This window comes from Mastigoproctus giganteus, chromosome 12 (assembly GCF_048544385.1).
Source record: "Mastigoproctus giganteus isolate SK-2022 chromosome 12, ASM4854438v1, whole genome shotgun sequence".
Taxonomy (NCBI): domain Eukaryota; kingdom Metazoa; phylum Arthropoda; class Arachnida; order Uropygi; family Thelyphonidae; genus Mastigoproctus; species Mastigoproctus giganteus.
This window is the reverse complement of record NC_143586.1, coordinates 124,244,425-124,268,129: the sequence shown is the minus strand read 5'-3', so window position 1 is coordinate 124,268,129 and position 23,705 is coordinate 124,244,425. Positions and strand designations below refer to the sequence as shown.

At 39.7% G+C, this 23,705-nt stretch overlaps 1 protein-coding gene across 1 annotated transcript in view; it reads right to left on the bottom strand.

The window, feature by feature from the left end:
• LOC150077391 (kyphoscoliosis peptidase-like) overlaps positions 1-23,705 on the bottom strand; it is a 69,015-nt gene that overhangs the window by 30,335 nt on the left and 14,975 nt on the right. The gene's annotated exons all lie outside the window — the stretch shown is intronic.

Here is a 23,705-nt window from a genome sequence, read left to right as displayed (position 1 = left end):
CTTTTGACAATTGCATGGCCGCACAAACCTTCTATCTTCCCTAAATACGTTATACATACTATGGTGGAACTCAAATTCACCCATTTTACTGACAACACCCCTGACATTTCTGTAAACAGAGTTAAGTCTAAGAAGGCACACCCATTAAAGTTATTTAGGCTTATTTCCCTAGCTTTCTCTTCCCCCGCATTTGAAACTACGCCACTCTCAGAACATCTGTTATTACCTACGCCGACGATATAAAGTTCCTAACGGAAATACCACCATCAGCCGACAGGGGAGTGATCACATCGGAAATCTGTAATAAGATCACAGCTTTCTCTAGCCATCTCAACCATTTCGGTCTTAAACTGAACCCCCAAAAATCCGTTATTATGGTTTTTTCTCTGAAGAAGTGTCCCACATCCATACAACCCTCACTGCAGGGTGCAGTTATTCCAAGTGTAACTAAACGCAAAGATCTCGGAGTAACCTTCGACCCAAACCTTAGGTTCAACTGTCACATCGAATGTGTTCTACGCAAGATCAGCCGAATGCGCTGGATTGCCCGTCAACATCTTCTTCATAACACAGACGCAAGAACCACAATCAGATATCTGGAAACCGTTCTGTATCCTACCTTTCTGTATGCCTCTGAAATATGGGCATCCGCAGTACCTTCTCTCATGAAGCCCATCTTTGCCAGTGAATACTGGATATTGAAGTGGGCAACCCACAAACATCGACTCCCCCCCCCCCTCAGCAGAGGACCACCAGCATGGCCGACCAACTCCAAATCCCGCGGCTGCCTCAAATAATCAGCACGAGGAGAACTGTGACCACAGTCAAAATGCTGGTTGGCAAAATCAACTCCCCTGATTTCTGGGATATATGCCAGTGACATGTTCCACTTCCTTCCTTACGAGCCACCGCTCTTCTTCACCTACAACGGAACAGGCTGAAGATCAGTGACAGATTCCTACCTGGACAAGTACTTCCTACAGTACAAGCCCTGCTAATGATCGGAGTTGACCTCCAGAAATTCGCTTCTGATCGCAATTACAGGCGCTCGTTGGCCGAACTTGTTCCCGTTTTGTTTGGCCCCTGATGTCGACTCATACCGATACCTCCACCTGCTATGAGGCGCAGAACGGCACGTCGCAGGCAAATCGACGAACTCTTTCACAAGAAAATGCAATACCGAACATCAATTTGGCACTGTGAAATATTCTGACTTCTGTGAATATGCTTAAATATGTGCTTTGTATATATGAACGTGTACATACCTTGGTGTACTGTCTGCCTCACAACTATGTACATACTCATATCTATTGAATGGTTAATGCTACGTTTTTAAACCTTGGTGTACTGTCTGCCTCACAACTATGTACATACTCATATCTATTGAATGGTTAATACTACGTTTTTAATTGTTATGTTATCTTTTATACTGTACATATTTTTATATTACCCCATATCATTGTCAAGCCCCTGGCCTCCTGGCTGTGACGGGCACATTATTGTATCTGTATCTTTACTGTACAATAAAGATTTTCCTCCTCCTCCTCCATCTTGTCAACATTCGGCTGTCCGCAACAACCAAACAAGAATTTTGAGATATGTGCAACTATTACTCTGACCGATACCATCACATAAACGAGTGCACAAGCCTTTCTCCCTTCTAACTAGCAATTTCCCTGAACCTTTGAATAACCCCAGTGATACTTGCAAAAACCTTTCTACCATCTTTGCTAAAATGTCACTCCAAAATAGATTATTTCTACCTACATACAGGTATGGGCCACACTAATAAAAATTCTACCCAACCATAGCCTTTCGTAGTCACTTAAGTCTTGAATTAATCCACAAGGCTTTCGGCATATAATCCTCGTATGTTTGCAGAATTGCAGACACATACACATTCTGACTCCAATTTTTGTTCAGTTCTGCTCATGTTCATTTGATATCGTTAGCTCACATGAATAATCTTTCTCTTTATCCCCTCTCCACCACTTAAAACCTGGCAATCTGTTTGCAACTTCATCTATTTTTACTCCTGGCAAAAAACACCATGGTTCCGGTTCACCTATTTTATTACAAAAAAGTTACCTGTTTCCTTGACAAAAGGGTCTCCCAATAAAACTAAATATCCTTCAACCGGAGCAGTATGCACTTCACTATTCTTCTTTGGGATCCGAATCAGGTGCATCACTTGGCAGGTCATGAGATACTTGAGTCGCTGACGAGCTCCCAGTTATTTGTTCTATGGCAAGCACTTATTTCTTCGGTGACGCAAATTCTTCTCGTAATGCGCAAAGTTTTAAATTGAGATAGGTGCACTTCTGCAGACGTAAGTCTCCCTTATTAAGAAATCCTGGTCTAGTGGTTAACTGAGCCCCTACTATCACTGGATCATTGCCTGCTGTCACTAAATCACAAAGTTTTTCTCACAAACAGAAACCATTGCACAAGCAATTAACCTGGAAATACTAGAGTATATTTCGCGATTTATCTGCCTCTGGAGTTGCCCCCACCAAAGTGCTCTGATTATTATTTGCAGCAGGCACCTTCGTATGACCTACGTGGATTTGATCATATATATATAAGACATCGTAAAGTATATATTGTAAACGAAGAAAATATTTCCTTTTTGAGGATTTCCTTTGATTTTAAGCATCCCTCTCAATGCATTTCTCAAATATATAGAGAAATAGATACCCAAAACTAAAAATATATACTAGAATACCAGAAACAAATAGAGCATGTACAAGTTAGGCAGTAATTACTGCATTAAATTTTCAAATGGAAATCAAAAATTCATTAGTGCTAGAAAGTATAATAAATAGAGTAAACTGAACATCGTTATAAAAATCAGGAAAGACAAAAGTGAAATAAAATAAAAACAGTTTAGAGTAAGATAAAAACTGATGGCCGATTCCAATTTATTTTTAAAAATATCAAGAGTCAGCAAAATACGATCATTAAAGTTGTTCATCAACCTTCTACCTAAAAGAAATGGTTAAAAACGCAAAGCCAATGCCCGTATAAATAAATGCTCGTTTTCATTAGGGATAAGTTTCTTGATGAATATGGTACAATTAATTGTTACTTTAAGTACATTTGTTTTAATTCATTCATCTTAATATCTGCATTATAAATATTCTACTCACATCGTTTTCGGCAAACCCCAAACACGAGAGGCATTTGAACCTGTAATACTTAATACCGTGTATGATCTCAAGGGTTGGTTCTGCGAGTTTGGAATTGGAAAGAGAATGGATGCTAATTGGTTGCAGGATTGGTTTGAAAGAGACGTGGAATTACAGATACCAATTCAAAAGAACAATGCCCATGGAAATATCTATAGAAAAAATATCCTGCAGAAACCGAAAGTATGAAACAGAGGGTGGAGAGACTTTGTAAGAGATTATTTTTGGGGTCACCACCCCAGAAGTTGGAACAATATTCAATGGCAGTTTTTGGGAAATGTAACGATATTTTCTGCACTTAGGATAGGACATACATAATCAGGCAGGCCCACGACTTCAAACTGGATTAGATAACCTACCTCGTATAAAAATACAGTAGTATATTTCCGGGAAATACAATCTAGCTTGTCAACAGACTAGCAATTAACCTAGACAAATCCTGTGAATGAAAGTCATACAGATCGGAAAAACTGCAGAAAACGTTGATGCAGATGTGAGATCTTCTACTCCGGAGAAGGACACAAGAGATCCAATTATAAGAAATCTTTATTGCAATAATAATGATAATAATGATACAATTCGATAGATTGCAATGTTGCCCTTCACAGCCACCAGGCCAGGGGTTAACAGTAATAATACAATATAAATAGGGAACATTGATATATAAAACATAGGAAATGCATATGCGGAAGTACAATTCCAAACTACAAGTATCATATTGTATTTTGTACTTTATATATTGTATTTACAATACAATATATAAAGAAGATATGGGCGGAAACGGATAATTTCATATACAAATAGTGGTATGAACAGAAGTATTTAGTCCATCATTACTAACTGTCATACTGAAGAGTTAGTATACCGTCTTCACATCAGGTGGTGTTGATGGCTTGCAGCATTAAGACGAGCTTCGAGGAGAAGGATCAGGGACAGGGAAGTACAATTCAAGGATGCGACATCTGTATTCCCTGTCAGAAGCGAACTTGTTAAGGTCAGCATCCAAGGACTGGGCACACGAAAGTAGCTGAAAAGGCAGAAACCTATCTGATAGGTGGAGACGGCTGTGATGTGGGCATAGAGTTGGAGTCGCTCTGAGGGAAGACTGAGGGATTCTCCATGAGCACAGGTCCCAGAATGATGGTGCCGAAATCTCGCCAACCATCATTTTGATAGTCGTGGTAAGACGTTTCACCCTAATCAGCGTGGGGAGCCTGTGAATTTGAATTAAGCTGGCCATTTCAGTTGTCCTGAGCTGTGGAGGCAGTTTGTGTTTGTTTATGGCCCATTTTAAGAGCCAATACTCAGCAGAAAAAAGTGGCCTGATTGTGCTAGTTGCAGCTGATGCCCATATCTCTGCAGCATATAAAAGCGGAGAGTATACAGTGGTTTTTATATATTTTCTAGTAGTTGTGACTTCATTTATATAATGTAGATGCTGTTTGGCAATCCATCGGAGTCGAGCTGCCAGGGTGAGGAGCTTGTCTATATGGTAACTGAAGCAGAGCTTAGGATCAAACACAACCCCGAGATCAGTATGCTTATTGACGATGGGAATTGGAGAATTACACAGAATGGGCTGAATATAAGAAGGTGTTTTCTTTAAAGAGAATATCATAAATTCAGATTTCTCTGGGTTTACTTTTAATCCGAACTGGTTGAGGTAGTTTTCAATTTCCGTCAGTGTATTATTAATTGATCCTGTTATCATGAGAAGATCATCGTATGGAGAAATCGGTGTGAGGAGCTTTATATCATCTGCATAACATAAGATATCATACCTGGACTCAACAAGTGGAGAGATAAGTGCTGTGAACAAGAGCCCAGATAAGACACCACCCTGTGGCACGCCTGAAGAGATACTTCGCTTATATATGTGCCCATGGACAATAAGCTGGATTATTCTGTTTCGAAGGAGTGACGTGAGGAACTGTAGAGTATCTCCCTTGATCTGGTAGTGGTCAGAAAATAGCTTCAGCATTGCAGGAACGTTTATAGAGTCGAAAGCTGCTTCAAGGTCTACATAGGTGACTGCAAGCTCTGCTTGGGATTCAAATGCAGAGAGGATAGAGCTGGTGGTGGCTAAGAGGTTAGTCACAGTGGATCTATGAGGAAGGGAGTAATGGATTTGAGGAGGCTGATGTGGAAGAAGTTGTTTAGTTAGAACGGGGAGAAGTACCTTCTCAAGAAGCTTTAGAAGACTTGAGGCGTTGGAGATTGGCCTGTAATGCTTAAGAAGTGAAGGAGATTGAGTTTTGGGGACAGGCTTCACAAGGTAGATATTCCACTGCTGGGGAAAGAAGTGGGTTGACAAAACAGCATTAAAAATAGTTAGAAGGGGATCCAAAATATATGGGCTGAGACATTTAATAATGAATTGGGGGATTCCGTCAGCACCTGCCGTCGCAGAAGCTGATGTAGAGTTAATGGCAGCAATAAGCTGTTCCCTGGAGATTGATACTGCCGACAGAGCGTCAGGCGGGATTCTGGTTGTTGGAGTATGAAGATCAGGACATTGTTCCGTGTTCGAAGCAAATCTTGATATGAAGTCAAGCCACTGGTCAGGTTCAAGATTTAGGGGGAAATCAGAAGGCTGCTCAGAGTAGGGACATTTTCCGCTACGAAGGGTTCTATCCATATAATGCTTAATTGCTGTTGACTTCTGCTTATTAAATGTTGCGCGAGCTTTGGAGTAGGCTATTCTGTCATGGATACTGTGCGACTGCTTCCACATTTTGTGCAGATGCTGCTTTAACTTGAAGCTCATGTTAAGATGGGGAGTCCACCATGCTCTGGACCGAGGCATGATGGAAATTCTCTTTGATGCTGCAAATGTCGCAATAGTCTTAAGCCAGCTAGTCAGCAAATTCACTGCAATTTCTAGGTCACAATTTTCTAAGACTGTCCATGGGATGACACAGGCAGCCTCAACACATTTAGAAATACTCAAAAACCTGGGACTTACTATTACTTTGGTATTAGTCGAATTCACAATATTGAAGTTTGGAGCAGGTATGTGTAAAAGAACACCAATTGGCTTGTGGTCCGAATTGAAATAAGTCTCTGGCAGGTAATCAGGTGTGCAGGGAAAAGAAGCAAGGATGAGATCTAATTGGTTGTCACCTCTTGTCGGGAAATCGTTGATCATTTGTAACCCTGTACAAGATAAGTTTGATAGGAGCATTTGCTGAAGGTTAGCTAGCTGAGGAGGAAGATTAAAATCTCCACATACGAAGTGCAAGGCTGAAGGATGAAGCTGGTTGATGATCCAGTTAGATATTTCATGGATGGCTTCGTAGGAAGGTGCTGGGGGTATGTATATGACAATTACATCTATGAGAATCCTATGGTAGCTGAGAATAACAGCAAGCGCTTCGTACGCTGATGTTTGGCTAGAGACTTGATGAATGAGTGAGGTTTGTGAGCTCTTAAAGAAAATTGCAACACCACCTCCTCTTTGCCCAACTCTGGAAGTGAAAGCAGATTTATATCCAGCTGGAACACAGGATATAAAATATTCCTGCTCTTTATCCAGCCAGGTCTCGGTGACACAGAGGATATCGATATCACTGGCTAGGAGAATTTGGTCAACGGTATCCAGCTCATTGCGAAGGCTTCTAACATTCTGGTACAAGACTCTGACTGCATAATTCCGGGGGATCTTTTTTAAGGCACATGCCTTGTTTTTATTGATGTCAGGCTTTCGAGTTCGTCGATTCGTGACCCATGTTGGGATGAGCATTCCTGAACTGTTTATTACTGGTGATCGCAGGCTGATGTAATCAGTTTGATGGTGCCGATGCGGTTCACCACTAGTATAATTGCGATTTATGCTGCGCACATTTTGAGACGATACCCGGAGCGTGAAGCATTCATACTTGTCTCCTTGAGGCCTTGATTGCTATAGAGGAGGGTGAATTAGTCGAGATTGTTGATGGGGTCTGTTTTCCTCAGAAAATGGTCTGATATAAATTCCTTGGGGCCAAGAGGCAGGATCTACAACCTTTTTTGTAGACAGCGGGTGAGCACATTATAAGGAAGGAGGCATAGGATGTTTGCCGACTTTTAAGCCGTTTAACCTGAACTGAGAGGTTATGCTCCTTAATAAACATTCTCCTAATAGATTCAGGAGAGGTTCCAGGTCCAAATCTGGAGGCGAAGATCTTGGCTTTGGTGGGAACGACGGAGATATTATATTTCTCGGCCAGTGTCAGACGAGATTTGGAGGCTGTTACTTGGCGGGATAAAGAGGCCTGGTTAGTGATAACAGCATGATGGGGAGGCGGGTCAATATTGGTAGCTCGGCGGCATCCTGAGGAATATGGGGCGGGGTTGGCTGCTGGAATGAGGGAGTTTTGTATATCTCCAGATGGGACGTAGGTATAACTAGAAGGGCTGTTAGTAAGCACGCCAGCATATGAGGTAGGCAAAACATGATGGGCGTTAGTTAGATTATTGTTTTGTTCTTGAGCCTGTAGGGAGTCTTTATTTCCTGGTCGGGTCTCTCGCTGGGATACTTCTTCAATAGCATGAAGCTGTGGTTGCTCACCAGCCACTGAGTGTCTGAGTGTGTCTTTCTGATGAGTGCATGATCGGTCCGTGCTAACATGCTCAGTCGGAGTGTCTGCAGAACTCCCTAGTGATTGTCTTGATTGGATTTGGGTGTGGGAGCCAGGCTTTATAAGGCTAGGAGGCTTTACTGGATGAGTGGTTTTTGTCCTTTTGGATATTATTGGTGCCTGAGATGTCAGCTTACCATTTTGGCTAGCCAAAGAACAGAGGTCCGAGAGCATATGAGTGATGTGCTTATTTTGGTTTCTCAGTGAGTAAACCTCATCCTTGAGATCTTCAATTTGGGACCTTAATTGGTAAATTAGATGGATCACGAAATCTGCACTGTCTGGCTGTAGGGAAGGCGTCGACACTGTAATTTCGGCATTAACTCTTGGAGAATTACCTTCGACTTGGAAAGTATCTGTTGTGACTAGTGACTGGCTTGAGGTGGAGAATACGTTAGCGTTCGAGGCACAATTTTGATCATTATTATGATCTGATGGAAAATTGGAGTAATTAGTGCTGCATATAACGTGATTGGCAGTGCCGTCAGGTGACGTTGCGTTGCCCACTGCTTCAACGCCTGCGACGGTCATGAGTGAAGGTTCAGGCAAACCAGTATTTGACTGGGCGAGTTGATTTGGATTAGGGATTGTCTGGTCACTAGGGCCAGTTTCAGTCCGGGAGAGATGAAGTTCAGGTAATTCAGAGACATCTCCAAGGCATTTGTCACATGCGAACTTTTTCCGACGTTGTTTGAAAAGATGTGTGATGTCAGTATTAACCGAGTGGGCACAAAAGGTAAATTTGCATACATGACATCGGATGGTTGGTTCCTTCCCGTCGCGGCAGGCTAGACAGACTGATTGTTGCAAGTTATTCTGTTTTTGTGACATGCCTGATTTCGGGTTTAAAATCACTTGGAAGCAGTAAACAAATGCTCACTTTTAGGAGTTAGTCTTTAATTCCTCGTAGTTTTTTCCCTCTGACACTGTGAAGCTTGCAATATTCGCGTTCCACAGTGATGACTGTGAGAACACAAGAAAGCTTAAATGGTTGAGACAGGTGTACTTAACAAAAGATTGAGGAGAGGGAACATTTCCCTAGGGATCTGGGTAATGCGATGCTTTGTGACTTGGTCAAGGTTGACGCATTGTCACCTTATGCCTTTAGGGTAACGGGGCGTTTGCCTGGTTCATGAAGGCTAAAGCGCTATGCATGCAATGTATTGGAGGAATTCAAAAGTGAGCAGGAATATTTAAAATTAGAAATACCTGTTCATTATATCACGAGGATGATACCATATCAGGCTTGAGCAGAGGAAGAGGAATTCACTGGTGGGCGAATCATTGTATAAAGTTAAGTATAACTATTTAAAAACTAAATTTATGTCAGGAGCATAAACGGACACCGTATGCCACAACTCGCGCACGCGCGTTTAGAGTGAAGGATTATTAACGTTCCCTCCTGTCTCATACTGCGCGTGCGGCTAAAGCTTATAACCAGATTTGTGAACTGTTCACATTTGCGAACAATTGACAGAATCTCAGTCCTTCTCACACCGGGTGGAAAAGACCAGAGTTCAAACTTTTCCATCATACTGCATGATTGTAGAGAAGGGGAGGTTGCTTTATACATGGATCCATATATACAGGCAACCTCTCCTAGTCGTATTAATGTACTTTATCCAAATATTACGTTACCGTATTTTAAGACGTCAAATTTCATGTAAATTTAACGTGAAATTAAAAATTAAATGATAAATCTGGATATGACGTTAGAATATGATTTTCATTTTCTAGAACATACAAATTAAGCGGAATTTAAAAGTGTGCACTAAAAAGAACAACTCTTTTCTAATCTAACGGGGCAGAATGCATATGATCAGTTGTTCCCTTTCTGTATGCACCGTAATTCTTTATATGGATATGATAACTTAAACATTAGGCAGCAAAAGTGAATCAAACAAGATCTGTCAAGAGTTACATTATCTCGCGATATGCAGTATTCTTCAGCTAACAACAAGATGGCACCTAGCTAGCTCTCGCTCGCAGGAACGACAGTCAAGGGAATCTTTATACTAAGAATGTTAAGTTTTTATTTCTTATTCCATAAGAAAATTTTAGACTAAATTGTGAGGGAAAAAAGTCCAGACGACAAAACGCTTTGACTTAACAGAGGAATGATTTGACATAAAGATCCGCATCACATTGAAGCAATGATTTGCCATTTAGATGTACGGTCAACATAATCTGCAATGTGCTTAATTGTCAACATTATTTATTCATTTATACGATATTATTCATTACGCTGAAAGCAGTGCTAATCGCAATGGTTTCAAAGATATTTCTGGCTTTTATAATTGAAGAGGGAATTTCACTCAATTTTAAAGATAAACTGTCTTCGACAAAATCTCTAAAATCATTAATTTTTATTTCATATTTTATCAGAAAACTTAAATTTCTTATTCGTTTTTCACCGTCTTGCCACGGAGACGAAAGTTCTTTCATATTCCACGATTCCAGGTAGCATATGTTTAAAATTTCTTTCAATTTCTCATCGTCAATAGTATCATTATTTTCTTTATTTAATTTAAAATTACTCCGTTGCATTAATAACTTATCCTTAATAACGTGTCACGAAGTAATTTTTTTAAATGTGTTCTTACTTTCGATTCCTTCAAATTCTTTCAATTTCAACATGCTCTCAATCATAATTTCCTTCAGAATTTTTCAAATTAGCGATAGCATTGATAGTTCGAATGATTAATTTATCTGCTTTTACTATAGTGATGCTGCGACTTTGTAAAGCTTCTGAAAGGTAAGAGAGCTCCTGCAGGACGTCGATCATTAGTGCTAAATCGTTAAGAAATTCCAGATTGAAAAGTCGGTTTAATAATCCAAAATATTTAATTAACTTTCTGATTCAAAATGTTTGCACAAAGCGGGATAATTTCTCCAACCCTCAATTGCCGTCCGTAAGCTACAAGCTGCCCATTGCAGCCCGAACACACGATCGATCTTTATAGTTTCCACATCAAGTTCTTTAGCAATCATCTTTAATTCGTGCTGGTTTTTGGTGATAGTTTTTTTTTTTAATTATTGCCTGTATGCCATTATTTTTTAGAACATTTATTCACAGTGGAAGCCTCGACGCGGTTTCCAAATCTGCCAAAATTTCATCTTCAGAAAGTTTACTTAATATCTTAGTTCCTTCATCCCCCCCCCTCGACGTTGCTACTGGCAATAGTTCTTTGAATATTGTGCAAAATATCGGAATCACTCGGATATTCAGCTACTGTGACCGTGTAACCATACACGGAGAAATTTACTGAAACGCGTGGATCACTCACTTCTCCGAACTGTCCAAGCTATTTGGCATCACATGCATTTACAAGAAACAGTCCCGAAAAAGAAGAAGCGAAGATTAGAAGAAAAAACTTTGAGAAGGCCCTGGAAAATAGTATTAAGAGTAAACAAGATTGTGAAAAAGCTCGAGAATTTCCTGCGGTCCCACAACTAGCAGAGTACCTGAATAAGACACACAGTACCTGAATGCTGGCAAGTTATTTCAAAAAATAACTGTATTGTGTTTTTATATTTAATATTTCAGCCAGCACCTTCCATTGCCTATTCAGTCGTGATTGGTGAAGATTTTATGTTGTCGATATTTGTACAGAGCACTGAAATTCATAATTTAGGAAAATCAAAGTCAATGGACATCTACGAACCGATACCAGTAATTGTCAACAGCAGTGATGTTAATAATATTTCTTTTGTTTTAAATGCTGCTTGTAGTTTACTGAATTCAATTGCAGGAGACATTAATAGCAAGAGAGCAACAGTGTTTGAATTCAAAAGTGAACAATTACATTTGTTAGAATGCATATAGACATTCCACCGAAGTATTAATATTTTCGTCTTTGGTGTTTTCGATATCTCCACATGCCTACAAACTTCTAGAGCATTCTTCATTCCTACTTCTCCCTTATCCAAATCCTATTCGTAGGCTCTGCTCTTCTCTAAACACAAAAATTCCAGATGACCATCAAGAGAGTCATTTTCTGATGTATGCTAAACAGAAATTAGCCATTTTAAATTCTTCAGGACGCAAAATCAGTTTAATGATCGATGAAATTCATCTGAAAACTTATATTGATTACAAAGATGGAAGCGTACTGGGAAATTCTTTTGATACTACTGACGCATCTACTAGTCCTTATGTATTTGTGATTCAGAGATTACTGTCAAATTAGAAAGATGTCATTTATGTTTCATCCGTGAAAAAATTACTGCAGAAAAATTATATTCAGTTTTGAGAAAATTATTGTGGGCTTGAAGAAAATTGGTTATAAATGTTGTAGAATTGTAAGCAATAATATTTTAATTTACAGAAAAAGTATTCCACAGAAATTATTTAAAATTGTTTCATTAATACTATTATCAATATTTTTCTCAATAATTACTATAAAAAGACAAATGATATATTAAAAGCAACACATTAACGTAAACTTCGAAAATAGAAATGAGCCAAATTTCAAAGTAAAATAATTTCTATTCAATTATAGTAATCAAATTATTAGATTTAAATAATAAATGTATACATTAGTTGGATTACAAATTGCATGTAAAACATGAAAATGTAATAAAATAGTTAACTATAAATGTGTTGTCTTCTGTTTTTCAGAATGTTATGATTAACAAAAATTATCACACTTAAGCATCAAAACTGATATTTTTTATTTATTCATCTCATTTATTTTTTCGTATTGTCCCTTGCAATATGTTTCCGTTATGCACAGAAAATAAAGTAGATTTACATTCAATTCTTGCTTTCGCTTTTCTCAATCCTGTGCAGCGATTTAGCTTTGTGTACTTCTTGTGGCCCACTTATGACGTCAAAAACGCAGTGATCAGGCATTATTATTACGGTGGCGACGTGGGAGCCCACTATAGCTCATCGCTGCCTATAGCATGCACAATATAGATCAATGAAAATCGCTGCTACCCTACGTCAACAAACGTATGGCCAGAAACAAGCATTTTGCGATGAAAGGGAGATATACAACTACAAATCTAGTTGATAACATCATAAGAATACAAAAAGCATTTCAAGAAAAAGAAAGAGTTTGAAGTGCTATACCATAATATAACTGCAACTAAAGACAACTTAAACCTAAACAAGACTTTAAAAATCCTGCACGAGCACTACAACTTAACAGTAAAATATCTCCAATACAGCCACAATAAAAGAGTCTTTCCAACTATCAACTTCCACTAGTGTGTCTCAAAGTGGTGTATTAGCTGAAACATTGTTCCCAGCGGCTCTGGAGCCGTTCCTTCGAAATAAAACTAATATCATTTGTGTTGATGACGTAAAAATCTTCATCACCTTGATGGTGATCAAAACCACCAACGACATTACTATAACACAAGAAACAATCTCATCGCCATTATCTAAAAAACCTAAATCTTCATGTCAACGTTGGCATTATCACCTTCTTTTAAAAGAAACTAGAGTTACCTAATTTTTTTAATTCGGAATATACCAATACCAACAGTCACGTCGTTTAAGTACTTGGGCATCGTCCCTGACTCAAATCTAAGTTCCAACTACCACTACACTCATGTGGCACAGAATATTCAAAATTCCATGTACATCATTGAAAGCCGACCGGGCTAGCCGGGTGGGTCAAGTGCCTGCCTGGCAACCCAAAGGTCGCGGGTTCGAATCCCGCCTCGGGCTTGGATCAAAGTACTGCAAAAAACCTTGGGAGGTGCATTATGGTCACAGAAGCCGATGCGCCAACAACTACCAAAAAAAAAAAAAAAAAAAAAAAATCATTGAAACAAGAAACAGTAAAACGATCATTAATCATGACCAGCGCTACTTAACTGTGCAATTATACAGTGATACGGTTCAATAATGCAGTAAGTTTTATATCAATCGACTCAGAATCAGGTTATCTGTGTGGATCTCTATCCGGATCAGTTGTGGAAGTCCGAGGTAAATAGAAATTTTTGTATTAATCTTTTAATTTAATCCAGTCTGCTATGCGCGACATTGTTTCCTCTACTGCTTAATACCTACTCAGAGTTGTACGTGAGCTGTGTAACGCTCCGTGGTGCCACTTCTCGAAAGTCACAGGAGCTCAGGGCATCTCTCCTGCCAAGGTTCAGCCGTCAGTAATTATTAGTCTGTCACAAATCTACATACTCGTTATGAGGAATCCGGCGAAAAGCTCGTTGGACAATTCCGTTGTAAACACGCCTAAGCGTAGTTATGCGCCGCCGTAGCCAGGTTGGAAGGAGCAGCAGTGCGTAGCACACGCTTCTTGATTAGACCGGGGTTCGAGCCCGTCACCACCAAATACGGAGGATGCGGAAAGGTCAGGGAATGACCACCGCATATTCCCGGAGCAATATGGCCTTAGTTGCTAATGCTCCTAAAAACAAAAACAACAAAGCATAGTTGTTCTGATCCACCCGGGAACAGGTGCAATTTTAATGAAGTGAAGAAAACTATTTCTTGTCATCAAAATGCAACGGCACCGCTGAATAATCCTGTCACTCAATGGACAGAAAAATTGTACCAAACGAATGAGTAAAACCCGTAAGCCTAAAAAGGCCTGCAGCAGGGCGCCAGCGAAAAGCAAGATTCTTCCCTCCCCGCTCTTAAATGATAATAAACTTCCTATTATCAGCCATACCGATGCGATCGGATTGCCACCAAAACCGAGCACATCCCAACTAACGGACCTGGCAGCGATGCGCAAAGAAGTCGCTTTGATGAAAAAAAAAACATGTACTTAAACTAAGAATGAAAAGGAACTTATGGAAATGACACAGACAATTCAGGAGGATATTAGGAGAAAACACACTGCATCAGCAAGCAAGCTACAAGCAAAAACTCTATGAAGTCCTCTGTAGAATTGCAAGCACTCTACAGGAAACTTTCCAGGCAACCTACCGGCTGTCATAACCTCTGTCCAACCAAAAATAGCCACTCAGACAGAAGCCATCCGATCGGGACAAGTACCTAGCACTTCTGCCAAGGAGATTTCCGATAATCCCAACAGGGCTTCCTGTGTAAATAAAAGTGCCCTATCATCACTCATTAATGAAAAATAATACTAACCAGCAAGTTGTTGATTAATGTAGCAAGCTGCCTGTACAGTACTGTGAATTCTTGAAGTCTTTAGAGCAAAGACGCCAGATTGATAAAGCGGTGATTTTTTTTTTTTTTTTTTGATAGTTGTTGGCGCATAGGCTTCTGTGGCCATAATGCACCTCCCAAGGTTTTTGCAGTACTTTGATCAAAAGCCCGAGGCGAGAATCGAACCCGCGACCTATGGGTTGCCAGGAAGGCACTTTACCCACCCGGCTAGCCCGGTCGGCTAAAAGCGGTGATGGACCTGTTTGACACACAGCTGCATGGAGCATTAGATTATATCTATGCTGTGGATAAAAATCACAATTCTTCGCAACTACAACAGGTAAATAAAAACTCCTGTTCAAAGGGAATCTGTGATCGGCCCCCACATAATAGGAAATCCGATCGAGTCAGTGCACCCCACCACATGCAATCAACAATGGCCATCCCTACCAGGGTTGCTCCATCTCCTGTTTCTCGTACGAGACAGTCTTTTGCTACAGCCAAACATCCGGATGCTCTTTCGATGAGACATCCTTCTGCTATCAATTCTTCCCAGACCAAAAGAATCGATGTGAGCGCTGCTCCCTTCGGCCAGCCTCGCGCTACCCAGCTATATACCTCTGGAGGAGTCCCTTACTGGCACCTGGTCTCAAATCGTAGCACTTTCTCCCCATCCTAGGTCCTCCCGGCCAGTTGCTCTTCAATTTCCAGCAAATCAGCCACCCGTGCTCACCAATCGGAAGGGGGGGGGTCTACTACAAACAGCCCTGAATTGTGTGAAGGTGAATCTCCCTCCAGTGAGCGGGGACGTCCGGTCACTCCCATCATCTCCTTATGAAGTAGCTCCTGCTGATGTCACACTTTCCTTGTTGATGCCCAACGTTGAAGTTATGTCCACTTCCAGCACTGACATAAGAGTAGGGACTATAACCGCAAGTGGTGGTTTTATTCATTGGAGTAGCGGCTTTTCGGAAATCAAATTGGCTCCTGGATTAGAGCATGTTTTTGTAACTAGGTTTGACCCTGATACAGACTCACGTTTTGAATTCGATTTTAAGCAAGGCTCGAGTGAATGCATACCAGCATCCGTAAAATGCTTAAAAAACACCCTACTTAAGCATCTTTCATTGTAGCTTGTTCAGCCTCTGATTTAGATGCTATTCTTAACCCTCACTTGTGGCCGCTGGGCTCAAGGAATTTTGGGAAAATACTCGAATCTCTGCCCCAGAAATCGTCGCTAGCAACTAAAGGGATCAGAGGACATTGAAACCGACAGACTGTGCTCAATTTTTACTCAAAACGTCAGGAGCATCTGCATTAAGCTCCTGCTTATTGCAGATGCTCCTGCAATAAGGCGTTATGATTATTTGACATCGTAATTTTTCACTCTCTTGCCCGAGGACCAGCAGTTCTGAACGCTTTAAAGCTTTGTGTGCCAATGGTACATGCGGAAATCATCGGATCCAAATTTATCCATTTTATCCCCAGTAGCACGTTATCCTATAGGCAAAAAAGACATTTGCCTAGGGTCCCGATCAGAGGGGGCCCCAAAATTACTGTTTCAAAAACTCATTGCTGTTTTTACTAATATTTTTAAGTGATTTTTATCGGAAACTGCACTTTCTACCTATCGAGGTCAATGAACTTTACTTGAAGATTAATTTGACAATTACGTTTTTCCAAAAATGGTTTTATTGATTTTGAAATTTGTTTGTTTGGTTGTCACAATACAATGAAATTGAAAATGTTCTTTATTAGTTTTTAATTTAGATGGGGCCCCATGAAGGTATGACGCGCCACTGTTTATCTCCCACCTGATCATATACAAGACTCCAGGGATGGATTGCAGTTATGGCTTGCGACCTACCCCGCTTCTGATAAAACTACCTTCCTTACAGGGGACTTCAATATGCCCACCCCAGGACACTCGGAAACTAGACGAAACTTCATTACCTTCATTGAAAATTTAGGGTTGTATTTCCTTGAGTCATAGCCTACAAGGGGAGACCAAGCGTTACACCTAGTATTTCATCATATTACAGATTTTGCGCCCACAAGACATACTTTTATTTCGGACCACAAACCACTCGACTTATCTTTTACGTTCCCGTCGATGCATCCTAGGGATGATGAAGCCCTAACCAAAACCATTTTCTCAGTTAATTTCATCAACTAAGAGGTCAATAATGAGTTTTCTCACTTCAACCAACTGGACGGCACTTTTCACCCTGCAGATCGAAGAAACCACTAATGGTCTGGCTTTCCTCATGAAGGCAATGGCAATTCGAAACTTCAAAACCCATCAAAATCTTTAAATGGACAAAACCATGGTTCTCAAGAGATCTGAAGCCCACTTTTCTGGACAAAGCAACGTGCCTTCAGGAAATGGAAGAGTACTGGATCCATAAGTACTTTCATTAGCTTTAAAAATAAAACGTGCATTTTTCCTGAAGTAAAAACAACATGCCAACAATAGACACATAGCTAATAGGTTAATATGCTCAAAGCGGCCATTGCAAAGCATTAAAGATATTAAGGTGGATGAAAGCCTTTTCATTAGTGGGTCGATAATACTTTTGGTGAAAGGTAGGTAAAAAAAGAATCGAATCCACCCATCTCCATCCCGTTACGAGATTTGACTCCCCTGTCTACACTTAACTCACGAAGATCTTATGAAAGCAATAAACGAGTTACCGAACAAAGCGACTGTCGGACCTAATGGATTCCCTTTTTTATCATTAAAATATCCTGTGTCTTATAAAAAAATACTACTATTACTAATAATAATAAGCTAACGATTATTATTACTACTACTAGAAATCACGTAGTGCATGTAAATAGACGGACAGGGAAAAGACATATAGGCGCTTTTAAGTAAAGCAAAAGTGCCTAAAACACTCATTAACACTTATTAAACTTTCTTTGTTTAATTCTGCCTTCACAAGAGCAACTCTTGCACAAGGCAGGGAGAGCCAGTCAGCGCACATGCGCAAAACGTTTCTCGCTCGAGAATCAGCAACATCGCTCTGTAGCTCTCTGGCAATGTGAAGGACCTCATTCAAACCAACGTGCAGTAAAACATCGTTCTTACACTAGCTTGCCAATGCGTAGGCACCCTAACACATGGCCCTGAGATACTGTCGGGTGCTCTGCAATCCACATTCAAGAAATTCTTTGCTATAGAATATCGACTCTTTAGACGGCTCAATTGGAAACTCGGCTTTCCATTCACAATCTCCAGAACTAATCTGCAAAATAACCGCCAAATAAAACCACTGGAATTAAACGTCAGCCTGCTGGCCAAGCTCGTCGTTCAGATAATCAATACATGAGATAACAGCCAAATCATCATCATCAGGGGTCCTGCTATAGATAAAGTCGCCTACTTTTAAGAAAGGCTGTTCTCAAATCAGTACTACAACTCATAAATAAATTCATGTTCCCAATACCTAAACAGCAAAATCTAACGCAAGAAATTTTCAGCCTGCTTATAAACAGCTTTTCCGATGAAGTGCAACGCATAACACCAACAGAAAGAAATGATCCAATTATAACTCAGATATTCCAGCCCACTAGCCAAAAACAGAGTTCTTGAGACTTCAAAACTACTTTTAATAACTGTTTTTTTTTTTTTTTTTTTTTTTTTTTTTTTTTTTTTTTTGCAAATAGTGCTGTAACTTGTTACCCCTAGACCAGGATCGTGATGGACTCTTCTCTACCTTTACAGCAATAAAATGATTATTTATTTATTTATAATCTCTTACTATAGCGTTTTGGCTTTTCAATTTAAGAGGCATCGGTTTTAAAATCCGTTCACTTATATGAATGTTATTTACCGTAACAGTAATTCATTACAATTAAAAGTAAATAGCACTACAAGGAAATCTAATACACTTATTTATGATATTATATTAAATCATTATCATAAAAATGATTATTACTCAGAATTATTGCAGGAAAAATGCAAAATAAATCACATATGGAGAATACGTGTATACCTATGACTACCTTATTTGTCCCGAGGCACCACAAACCTACTTGGACGCATAACTTTACACAAGGACATTTTTTAGCCTTAGCTAAATTACCCTCCACTGGATAGCAAAAAGCGGAACAGTGTCACGTCATATTTACCGACACGCAAGGTTTCGTTCTGCGACATCACTTCATTCACCAGAAGACGACATCATCAAGGAAGCCTAATTATTTTACATATCCGTCATTGAAAACAAACGAAACTGAAATATCGTATTCACTTCATTGCTACAGTCAATAAGTTCACAAAATCACCAAAGGCTGGTTTTTGTTGAATGCAGAGAGAAAACCATGTTAAAATTAACGAAACTTTTGACAAAAAGAAGCTATTTAGTTGTCCCATAACAAACGGTTGTTGTTATTGTCTTAGGAGCATCAGCGACTAAAGCCATATACTTGTATATGGCCTTATTCACTATCCGTGTATAATCTCTGTAAATTGCGTGTGTTCTGTGGTCAGTTTTCTTTTTTCTGGAAGAAAAACCAGAGTTTCCGGGAGAAAAACCATGCTGCCCTCGCCTGAGACAGACTAACTCAGCCACGTTGACAAAAAAAGTCCATAAAAATTCCGCACGTCATCGAACTGATATCTTTTCCATCCGATGTGGGGCAGATGGCGATTCTACCAACTGTCCTAACCACAAGATGGGTAATCTTTCATATTTGGATTAGTTTATGACGAATCCTAGGAGGCAAATATGCATTTTGGTGGCCATAGCACTATAAGAAACGAGTTTCTAATGAAATAAAAAAAAACGCTGATGCTCAATATATTTCGATAATTATAAAACAAAAACAACCGTGTGTATTTTTTCGTGATTGTAGTTTTCATTACTTAATCCTATCAGCGGTAAGTCGTAGCTAATTTTCTCATAACCAACCAGGTCATGAAGTCGTGTCTGTAAATTGCGCGTTCTATGATGAATATTCTGTTTTTCAAAATGAAAAACATTTCCGACTAAAAGTGTGTTTAAAATTCATATTAATCTACCCTCCACGTGTAGCTTGAACTTCCTCCTCATCTTCAGCATCATTGATCGTGATAATCAAAGCTATCCGAATAGTTATGCCTGTATATTTTTGAAGTCCCAAGAAAACACGTGTTGAAATAGTACAATTTCAGTCTAAGTGATATTTTTGCTAACAACAAAATTTACAGCTTAAGTTAGACTAAGTATGCGTTCAGAGCCAACGCAAGACGTCAGTGTCCAAAGAATACCCGCAATTACAGCCTGTAATTGCGTAAAAATCCGGTAACTCAGGTTTTTCGTCCAGCAAACAGAATATTGACAACAGAACACACGCAATTTACAGATAGTATATGCGGTTGGCGAATAAGGCCATATACACGTATATGGCCTCAGTCGCTGATGCTCCTAAGACAACAACAACAACCATGTGTCACTGGTACCAGATAGCCCTGATGTGCGGAGCCCCCTTCCTGATATGAAATCAAAACTCAAGATAATCTACCATAATTGACACATTTTTTCAATTCGGTCTTCAATGATTTTCTCCCATCACATTCAGAGGAGTGATGGTTCAACGCAATAGTACTTTTTATAGCTTCCTCTCATAGCTGGCCCACCCCAAACGTCCAAATCACCCACAAAAACAAAAAGGTGCGGTTTGAGCCCGCACGCTCTCAAGAAAAATGTATGATCCATTATGAACTATAGTGCCAAAAAATCTGGCTGCTCTTAATTATGTACGCAGTCGCAATGAATTTGTAAACTCTTCTGGGCTCGGCCGTCAGGAGATTAACGGAAAATCGACACTGATGGGTCACATATTTGATCGTTACCCAGAGAGTGAATAGTTAACGGCTAATAAATTTCTCCATTATTTTGTAAATGGCTGGAATTGGATAGCAACCGGAAGGGAGAGATATCACCCCTACTAGGATGTAAAAAAAATTTTCACGAAGAAGTAAAAATACTCGTTGAATAAAAAACCGTAAAATTGTTAAAAAAAAAAAAAGACTCCTTGGCATTGGAATTATAAATAACGCATAGAGGAAGTTGCATGGTAGCTTAGGCAGTCCCCTGGATTGCCTAAACAGCCATCTTCAACTATGGTTCCACCCAAACGTCCAGTAGTAGGAAAAAGGTAGTTTTCTCCTAACGTTGCATAAGGAAAATACATTGTGAATTTGCTATAAACACAGCCCATAAAATGAATGATCACTGCTTTAACACGTTGGCGAAGATGTGGTACACCGGTGGTACATTCCATATTTCCTCTGTGGCCGTTTTGGTCACCGGTGGTACACTTGTCAATCTACTTTTTATTGCTAAAAATCTTGCACTTAATAAGGGGACCCTCTATATTGGGCATACAGCTATAGCATAGGTACAAGTTGCTCCCTGTATCACCGGTGATGCACTCGTCTATAATTGGATATTATAATCCAACAGTCCTCCTAGTAAGTCCAAACAAACGTTATAAGTGTGTCCGTGATTGTTATCAGGTACATTTGGATTTTTTTACAGCATATGTTTTTAGATTATAGGTGAAAACCTTCCGGAGTGAAAATTTTATAGGGATTTACTCCATACTTAAGCGTCTTTGCTGGAAGGTATTGGCGGAATACCAATCTGCCCCTCCAAGGCACCATGCTCTCATCGATAATTATACTTTCACCAGTAGATAAGAGTTCGCTGAAATCGTTGACAAAAACGGTTTACAATATTTTTCAATTTGAAGAGTCTGTCCTGATTTGCCGCTGGTTTTCGTTATTTTAAAAATGCAAAAATTTCAATTAACAATCAAATTGTCACGCTTCATGGTATTTTTAATGAGTTTATTGCCATACATGTCATTATTAGACCAATATAGTCACATTTTTGGTAAAGGAAAAGGTTGCCCATGATCATGAGAGTAGCTATAAGTTTTCTTATCTCATCGTGGTTGGTGTCTGACTATTTTCGAAGTATAGATCGGAGACGAAGATGATGAGTTCGAATGTCCTCTGAAGCCTATAATTTGTCTCTTCAACTATAATGTCAAGAACCTCGTCAGTCATAAGTTGCCTATAGATATCATATGGATTAGCTGAGTCTAAAGTGTCCACTTTCAACACATCCTGTCCAGAAAATTGGAAATTGTCAGGGACATCGCTCTACAAGATTCCCACCAACTCAAAACAGGTGTGTCGTGACCATCGGGAGCTTCGTCATCTTCAGTCTCATTGGTAGCGTCCGTTTATGACTCATTATTCGAATCACAATGGGACTCAATCTCAAAAGGCACATATGATTCACCAGAATCTGCGTAAGGATCCGATACTTCTAAAGATGAAAAATATTCTGACACAGATGGCGGAACGGGTAGTAAACTATTAGAATCTGGTGGTGCTACTACAGTCATTGGGGAATCAGGTGTTGTTGTAGGTAAATTTGAGGTAGATGGTTGATTGGAGATCAAAGCGTTTGGGTCCAAAGGCACATTATCTGTAGGAGATGTTACGTCTGAATCCAATCGTGCAACCTGATCAGAGGAATCTCCTTGAAGCAGGGGCGCATTCAGGGGAGGACAGAGGGGCACATCCCCCTTAACCATGCCTATAAGTGTTCCTGCGCCTATCTAAAAAAAAAAGTACACAAAAACCTGGTCGTTCGGTCGTCATGACGACCCTTACGATGATACCTGGATACGACAGTGCTTTGAAGTAAAGAAATAATTTTTCTTGCCCTTTAACTTTTTTTGACTTCTTTTCAATTAAATACCTGAAAAAAAGAACATATTATGTCGCATATTGTGAACTTTTATTCAGAGGCCACCAGTGATACACTTAAAAAACTGGGTCAAAGATGAAAAAATAACCTAAAGTACAGTTATAAACATTAATAATTCATAAAAATTCCGCTTTCATAAAAAAACTCGATCAAAACATTTTTCGGACATACACTAACTATACTGTTTCCAGCATCATCGTCAATGTGTTAAGGAAAACAGTTGTTTCGTACAACATAATTATGTCTGCAGTGAGGTCCCCCACCCTCCGCAACAGCCCATTTGGCGTGTGCGAGCACCATTTTCAAAAATTGATGTAATGAAGCGGCAATTTGGTCTGGATGAGTGAACACACCGTTTCGCAGAATTTCTAACGCTTAGCATTTCGTAAATCTTTCTGTGAATGTCACTGAATAGCAGCGAACGTGTCCCCAAAATTGGCATCGACACGGATTTAAGTCGTAGAAACTGGTGACTGCGAAAATAACAGAGTAAGAAAACTAAACCTGTCCAGAATGAATGTTAGCGTAATTAATGTTAAGAGATCCATGCACGCTAACAAGGCGCAAGTGGGATTAAACAGAAACCATTAGACACTGTTAACGAGAAAATACCCATGCCGCTATGGTTTTCATCTCAAATAGTTGGAGTTAAAATCTTCTGCTCTATACATTAACTACCCAGATACCTCCACACCACTGTTCAATATTTTAAACGTTGTTATCAATAAAATTCGAAGAAGATTACAGTAATACAGAATTTATTTTTTATGAGGGTTAAATGTCTCACGGGACTTGCAATAAGTGCACGATATGGCAAGCAGGCCATGGGTTAAAATAAATTCCATTTATACTCCAGGATACATATGGGTTAGTTACATATTACTCCGGGATTTCTCTCTCTCTCCATATATACCGTGTCCGTTAAGGACGTTGGTGATCATGGTCTTCCACAACTCTCGATCTTTTGCTGTTCTCAGCAGGTATAGACTCCGTAGGTTTATCCAGTTGGTCAGACTACTAACAAAGAATAAACTAA